The sequence below is a fragment of the Lactuca saligna genome, chromosome 5 (genome assembly GCF_052625555.1).
Source record: "Lactuca saligna cultivar CGN05327 chromosome 5, ASM5262555v1, whole genome shotgun sequence".
NCBI lineage: Eukaryota > Viridiplantae > Streptophyta > Magnoliopsida > Asterales > Asteraceae > Lactuca > Lactuca saligna.
In genome coordinates this window covers 142,385,210-142,393,473 of record NC_136421.1, presented here as the reverse complement: position 1 = coordinate 142,393,473, position 8,264 = coordinate 142,385,210, and positions in this window count along the sequence as shown.

Genomic DNA, 8,264 nt, shown 5'->3' with positions numbered 1-8,264 from the left:
TAAATCTATTTTATACTAAATTTTGTGAAACATTTCACGTACTTTTAAGTATGAATTTTAAGTACTGTATTATATACCATAATCCCTTGTAGGGGGAGCGTGATACTTGTGTATAGATCTATACAGGATTGACAATCCCACACCTAAGCGATTAGCTACAGCTAGGCCGGCAAGCCTGGGGTGACAAACGTTATAACTTTCAACGCCTGTTGAACGTTAATATAGGCATCCTGCTCAGATAGCATGGTTATAAGACTCACATGGAGTATTAAAAACACATTGATTTATGGGGTTTTTCAAATGCCTTAACGATTTACACATGAGACTACTATTTTAGGCATGAAAGGCACTAATGCATTACAGTTTTGGTACAAATCAAACAATCATCTACTATGTAGAAAAGATGGGATTTTCTTGAAACATTTAACATGAATAAAACATTTTCATTCTTTTTCATATAAACAATGTTACTAAATACTTATGAACTCACCAGCTTAAATGTTGATCTACTTTTTCAAAACCACTTGTATTTCTTAGGGATTCAGTAATACAGGTAAACTGCAGCTTTTGAAGAAGGGACGCTACGACGTAGTTTAAATTTCGTTTTAAACATCATGTTGCAATTTATTTTGAAACAAGTACCTTTCAACAATGTCAACTTCCAAATTATATATGTGATGGCTGTATTGCTTTCTTTACTATGTATTCAACTGTTACAATACTACATGAAGTCATCCACCCTCGAACGATTCCGCCGTTCTGGTTTGGGGGTGTGACAGATTGGTATCAGAGCATTGTTTATAGTGAACTAATTATATCAAACCACATAAGATATACAAACTATAAATCGTTAGGGACTCAAAGTCTCTGACAAAACGTTTTTACACCTAAAACCTTGTTTCATTTAAATGATGTGTTTTGGTCATACGACATCCTATGTGCTCATACAAACCCTAATGCTTGGATCTAGGTTTCTCTATTGTACATGCAAGTTATCCAAGACTATAAACCCTAATTCTAGCATTCAAGTGATCGTATTAACATAAGAATATGTTTATAATGTTACCTTGATTGTTATGTAGCAATAACAATCCCAAATCTCCTTGTATTGACTTTGGAAGGCTTAGAGTCACAATTGTCACTCCTCTAATGGCTTACAAACACCAAGAGAAAATGGAGAAGATATGAGGAGAGAGGGGAGGTATTGAATTCGTCCCTAAGAAGCCTTGGGAAGGTCTTGGACGAATTCATGAGCCAAGGGGGTTTATATAGGTGTACAGATAGGGTTTCAGTCATTATCCTTATCTAGTTGCTTGCTTACCAAGCAACCCATAAGATAATCCTTGAATCCTTATCATAGTCGAATTCTAAGGCATTATCACCTTAAATTCGTCCATCCTATACTTAGGATAATCCTTACCTTATTTTGTAACTATCACATAATCACAATTCAACCCCTTTAGTTTAATTAATTACACTTGATCACAAAATTAATTCCTAATTACTTATTGACCAATATTAATTAAACAAACATGATTTCTCCTTTAATATATTATTCTTATAACATATTAATAAATGATAATAACATCTCTCTCTATTTATTTCTCCAATCAAGATGCTTTTGTGAAGGCAACCCAAAAGGAGCATGCACCATCGGGTCAAGTACATACCAAAATAGTTATGGACTTAGACACTAATCCAAAAGTCTCTCACTTGGATAAGTCTAATAACTATTATGCGTATGACTTCAGATCCTGATCTGCAATCGTAGCTTTCCAAAGCCGCTGTTAACTCTGATCCTGTCAGATACGCGTGTCCTTAGATAAGGGATCATATATTCCTCCATTCTAGATATCGTATGAGATATGATTTCTAATCATTCTCTTTGTACTATTTCTCGATTCCCGATATATGAAGACTGACTAATTGAACAAATCAAATTAGCCCTAGCCTGGCCGAGCATTTATGTTTTTCATCACTAAACCATCGAGGGGCCCAAAGATATCGCTTTTATCCTTCTTTGGATAAAAGGAACGGATAAACTTTGATACAATGTTCGCTTGCACTTACTCACCGAATCACACACAATAATATGTTTTATAACACCAAGTTACTAGTGCGTTTTCATATTATCAATATGCAACTGATTAGCAAGATACAACTCACACATCTCGGTTTCAAGAATATAAGATGTTATCATCTCACCAATCACTCGTGATACAATTCATGGAGTGATCCAAGTAAGCATGGGTTTAATCCAATGCTCAAATTCATATTCATAAGCACTCATGAACGTTGCAGCAAACATTTTCATATGTCTAATACTCTTTTAGACAATCCACACACCAATTCACGACAGTCTTCATTCATATCTACTTCCAACATATGAACGACTGTGACCCGTTCGAATAATTTGACTGTTCTAAACCAATTAAATTATTCAGGAAGTCTATGCAAAATGAAACACAAGAATAATACTAATCCCATATGGCCCCAAACCCTTGAGTATAAATAAAACACCTTTTATTTATCACCATATTGATTACTCATTATTTGTCGTTTCAGGTAATCAACTTCTTACTTGAACTATTACACTTGTCCCATGCTCCTAGCATGCACACAATGTTTACCTATGGTTCTTACTTTGTGAAATAGATCAAATTGAACACATTTCCAATCATTCTCATTTCACAACTCCAAATCCTTTTTCATAAGTGTGAGAACATCAAATTCTTGCCACTTATAGAATATGCTAGATTCTAACGTTTTATGCAATCATCCTTTCGTAATATCACTGCACCAAAGTCACAAAGACTATTGCCAATTATATTACAAAATCTTCTATCGGAGATTGTTACAAGACAATTCCTTAGATATGATGTCTCTCACTCAAAGCACATTCTTTGAACATCCTTTTGCATAAAAGTTTCTAATTGTAACATCCCGGAATCGCAAGAGTAGAGTGGAAGGGCTGAAAGTGTAAGTTTTAGAGGGTGACTCGGCGAGTCCATGGATGACTCGGCGAGTCGGGTCGCGGTCATGGTCGCGTGTCAAGTGGCCTACTCGGCGAGTCCATGGGATGGACTCGGCGAGTAGGTGCTGTATGGAGAAAACCCTAATTTCCGAGGTTGAGCCCTATATAAAGAGCATTATACCCCTCCACAGCCTCCCTTATTCCCACCTTGAGTTCCAGAAACCCTAAGTTCGTGGAGAGATCATTTGTGGAGCAAATTAGAGCTTGGAAAGGTGTTGTTTGAAGAGATCTTGAAGGAGAAGTGGCTTGGATCAAAGGGCTTTGCTTGGATTCGAGTTTGGCTGCTATTGAGGCATCTTTTGGAGGTAATATCTTCGTCCTTAGGCTGTGCATTCCTAGTTTCTTCATTTTGGGGTTGGTGGGGAGTATGTCTTGGAATGTTTTGGAGTTTGGAGGATAGATCTGAGGTTGCTACCTCAGATCTGGAATATTGAAGGCCTAGAGTGCATTAAAGTTCCTGTATTTGAGTGCTTAGTGAAGCCACCATGTCCCAAACCTTGGTTTTAAGGTGAATATGGCTTAGATCTCGTTAGATTCACGTAAAGTTTGCCACTTTACGTGATGGATGGATTGTAGGAGGTTGGATCTATGTTTTGGATTAATTGCATGGCCTGAGATGCTTCTGTATGGATTCAGAACGGTGGTACTCGACGAGTCACATGGGTGGACTCGACGAGTTGCTTGAAGATGGCCTGGGACTCGACGAGTTGGAAGAACAACTCGGCGAGTAGGTTGAAGATGGCCTTGGACTCGACGAGTCCATTTGGACTCGGCGAGTCTTGTCAAGGGTGTCCCAATATTTCTGGTTGAGTCGATGTATCGGTGAGTCAAGGGATGACTCGGTGAGTGGGTGCGAGTGGAATCAGAATTGTATGGACTCGGCGAGTAGAGTCAGTTAGGGGTTGACTTTGACTTGTCCATGGTTGACCAGTTGTCTTCCAGGGGTATTTTCGTGATTAAGGGTATTTATTGAGTTGAATGTTTGATGTTTAGTGGAGGAGTTCGTGCCAGAGTTCGGAACAGCGGGATCTTATCTTTTCAGCCGACAGTTTCGAGGTGAGTTATCCTCACTATATCAACAGGGTCTAAGGCACCAAGGCCGGCCCTTTATTGTATTGAGATTCGGTTATGGTTGTTATGTTATTGTTTGATGTGTCTGCATCCTGGTATCTAGGATGGTACATGCTAGGAGGCCTTGTTAAGGTCAGTTTTCCCGATATACAGAGTGATGCTATGCTAGTGACCGGTTAGGTCGGTAACCCGGTTAGGGTAATGATATGCTATGTGATCTGCTTGCTCGGTTTGTTGACTATGACTGTTATATGAATGTATGTTTCGTGCACATGGTTGTTTGGACTGGAGATGGGTTGAGGCGGGTCCTGCTTTGTGCTGTAGGCCAAGATACCCAGGGCGGACCGGTTGTTCCGAAGGCCCAGCGAGCGGTCCGGATAGGCTGTAGGCCCCACGAGGGCGGACCAGACGTGCCGAGGCTCGGAGAGTGGACCAGGCCGATTGAAGGCCCGATGCGGGCGGACCAATCACACTGTAGACTCGGAGAGTGGACCAGGTGGGTTGAAGGCCCGATGCGGGCGGACCAATCCCACTATAGACTCGAAGGACATGACTAGACCTGGAGGATGGATCCGTTGGACTGAAGGCCCGATACGGCGGACCAGTCACACGGTAGACCCGATATGCATGGTTGTTCTATGTTCTGTTATGTTATGTATGAATTATATGTTTTGGACCTGAAGGTCATAGCCTGGAAGGGCGTATACGTGGTTGGTATCTTGGGGGTATCTCACTAAGCTTTCGGGCTTACAGTTGTGGTTTAATGTTTTTCAGGTTCTTCAGGAGACTGTGGCAAGGCGAAGGCGTGATCGTACCGCTCCTCATGATTTTGTAGCAATGTGATTCTGGGAATGCCCTAATGACTTGTATTGGAAACCTTTTTGTAAACATTTTAATGGAAATCAGGTTGTTTTGAAAAATTTAAATTGGTTGTATTTTTCGGACGTTACACTAATCTAGACATAGATGTTCAATATTCAATTCCCAATATGGACACGCTTCCATATTTTCCATATGACAACTTATTCTTAATAGAATCTTATCTATTCATAATAATGTCGATATGGTCCATTCAATACCATGCTTCCAACTACTCACAAACAACCAATCCTCGTTGAACTTTGGATTATCCTTTGATAGTTGTTTAACTATTTTAGTCAAAACCAATTCTAGTCCCTCTTTCCTCTAAATGCGCTAGACATTTGGAAAATTCTAGAATGGTCAAATATTAAAGCATTTGCAATCGATCCTATACCCGAAGCGTATGGGATACGACGCATAATGTTTTATTTGCTATGTTCTCAAAATTCGAATTGTGAAGAGGAATGCCGTAATCATAATCGAAATTTTAAGAACACACTATGTACCTTTGACTAAATTTATTAACATTTCTCAACCTAAGCCTTTAGATTTGAAATGAAGCATAATATTCTCTCCCTTAATTATAGAAAAAAAACTATTCCATCCTTACAACTTTTCAAAGAATGACTCTTGTTTTCTATAATTAATATTGCCAACTTGCAATACTTTCCTTAATAATCATACAATCATAACATTTATGCTCCCACTATCATCGACATGTATTCATAAACATCTTAACTTTCAGAAAACAATACCTATTGAATTTCTTAAGTCAATGTTTCTAATACTTAGTACTTTGATAATCCTTTATCAAAGCTCCTTGAACTTATACACCTTTACCTTAGATAGTTCATATGTGTGTCTAAACACTTAAAACTAATTGCCAAACCTCACAATTCAAATTATGGAAAGGGATACCGTAACCATAATCGAATTCGAGAATGCAATTTTACAATCACTATCTTCTTAAAATCTTTCTTAGTGAAAGCATTTCCTCACAATCATTTTCATGAAGGAAGAAATCTTATGACACTTAGATTTAAACGGTGTATTTGTTCCTATCCATGTGAATTTGTCAAAACCAAAGTTTACGACAAATTCAAACTCATATGGATCGGACTTTCTTAATCTTGATTTCTTGCCTTATGGTAGCACAACTGCCCACCACATCTTCCAAGCAGTTAAGTAGCTCACGTTTTCCTATCAATATACCTTTCATTGATTAAGGTGCTTTGCCTTTTATGCGTTCAAAATGAGAACTCATAGGACTCACATGCATAGTTAACTCAATTGGAACAGCACAAAATCAAAATATTGTCAACACGATAGGTTGTAAACCTCAACTCGTGTGTTAGTGATGATCGATAAGGTTTATTTGATTTGTTCTTGAAACCTTTCAAGACCATTAAGACTCTCACTGACTCATTGACATATAAGATTCTCTTGTCAATAAATAATTCTTGACAAACAAATATTCAAGAGTTAGTGTAGTTTTTATCAAAACACTTCATAAATTGGTCCTAGTTGGCCTTTGTCTTATCCAAGACATCACAACTTTCCATATTTGATGAATCTTATAAACCTTCTTAATACTTTTCACTCATTGTCACAATCTTAACTTTAAGACTTGTTATTGGAACGAATTATGATTGACTTTTGATTTAACCACTTCTTCAATTCTTGATTCCTCTTCTTAAACATACAATTGTACTAAGACTCACTTAGAGGATCAATTGAGATATGGTTCTTAATCATAAAGACCTATCATAAAGCATAAAAGGTACTCTCCCTTCTTCTTAGAATGGAGAAACTTTTATCTTTCTGCCTACTTGATTCTTCTTATTCGTGCTGCTATTGATTTAAACTTTTTCAATGAATTCATAATTACACTTAATCTTATAAGTATAATCATATTTACTAAACTTTTAGTAAATCATGACGAAAATCTTTGTTATTCTCATGGTGGACTTTGATCAACAGACAACTTTGTGTGCTCGATCTCTTATTCCTTTCACTTGACACTTTGTCAATGAATTAGTCTAATTTCCAAATATGAAATTTCTCATTCATCATGCAACCAAGTTGCGTGATTCCAAATTTCTGTCCAATTGAAACTTTGGTGATGAGAAACTCTCCCTATTTGGTAAATTCTCAACATTTCCATAAACACCATAAATAAGAATCATATCCATTTGTTGTAGAAATATGCAAACACCAATTTTCATAACGATTTCATTTCAAGGAAATAAACAAATAAATAAATAAGTCAAACGAAAATTTATTTTATTCATAAAAGCAGCGGAAAACATTTTTCCTTGTAAAATCCATTGAAAATTATGTATTTCAAAAGGAAAATTTCTAACAACTCTATCATAACTATCTAAGCTCAAAATCTAATCTTCAAGTCCATGCGATCAAGATCCATTTCTTGTGATTAGATTCATCTTGCTCTTTCACTAAGCTTCCTTTCTTTTCACCGATCCTGCAAAACATTCAAATGCAATCTTATCACATCATGTATTTGAATCAATGAATAGGAACTTAACGGAGTTAGATAGTGGATTTTACCTGAAGCGCAACCATACACTTTGACTCTCCCATCTTCTGGACTCTTCAGGCTCTTTGGGCAGACTTGTATCCAACGCCCTTTCTTTTGGCAGCAAACGCAGGTTGCTTCTCTTAGAACGTCCTCAGAAGCATGGTTGGTTGACTCTCCCAACAAATACGCTCCATTGCTTCGCCAAATCATTTCTGATTTAGCAGCAATGAGCATGTAAGTTAGGTCAATGAGGTTGTCGTCATGATCCATCATATAATACTTTCTTTTGAACTCATTATATGATTCAGGAAGTGACTGCAAAACCCAATTCACAGCCAACTTATCCGGGAATGACACACCCAACATTATCAACCTATCAATGTGTTATTTCATTCCTAGAACGTGGGCACACACGGGTTTACCATCTTCATGTTTTATTTCCAATAGGGCTTTAGTGATGTTGAACCTTTCAATTCTTCGATCTTGTGAGTTAGGGAGAACAATTGGAGGAGGTGGAGGAAGTGAAGCATGATTTCTTGTTCCTCGATCGAATCGTGGAATACCATCTTCATGTGGAATTCTTGTTCCACGGGATTCGGGAAAACCATAGTTGTCGAACTTTGACATCTACAAAACGGGAGAAAAAACGAATTCAAGTTAGTTGATAGATTGAGTCCTTAGTAAATCACCCAAATGAGATACTAAGGCTAGAACCCAACACAATACGCTACAACCTAGAAGAGGGATGCCGTAATCTAG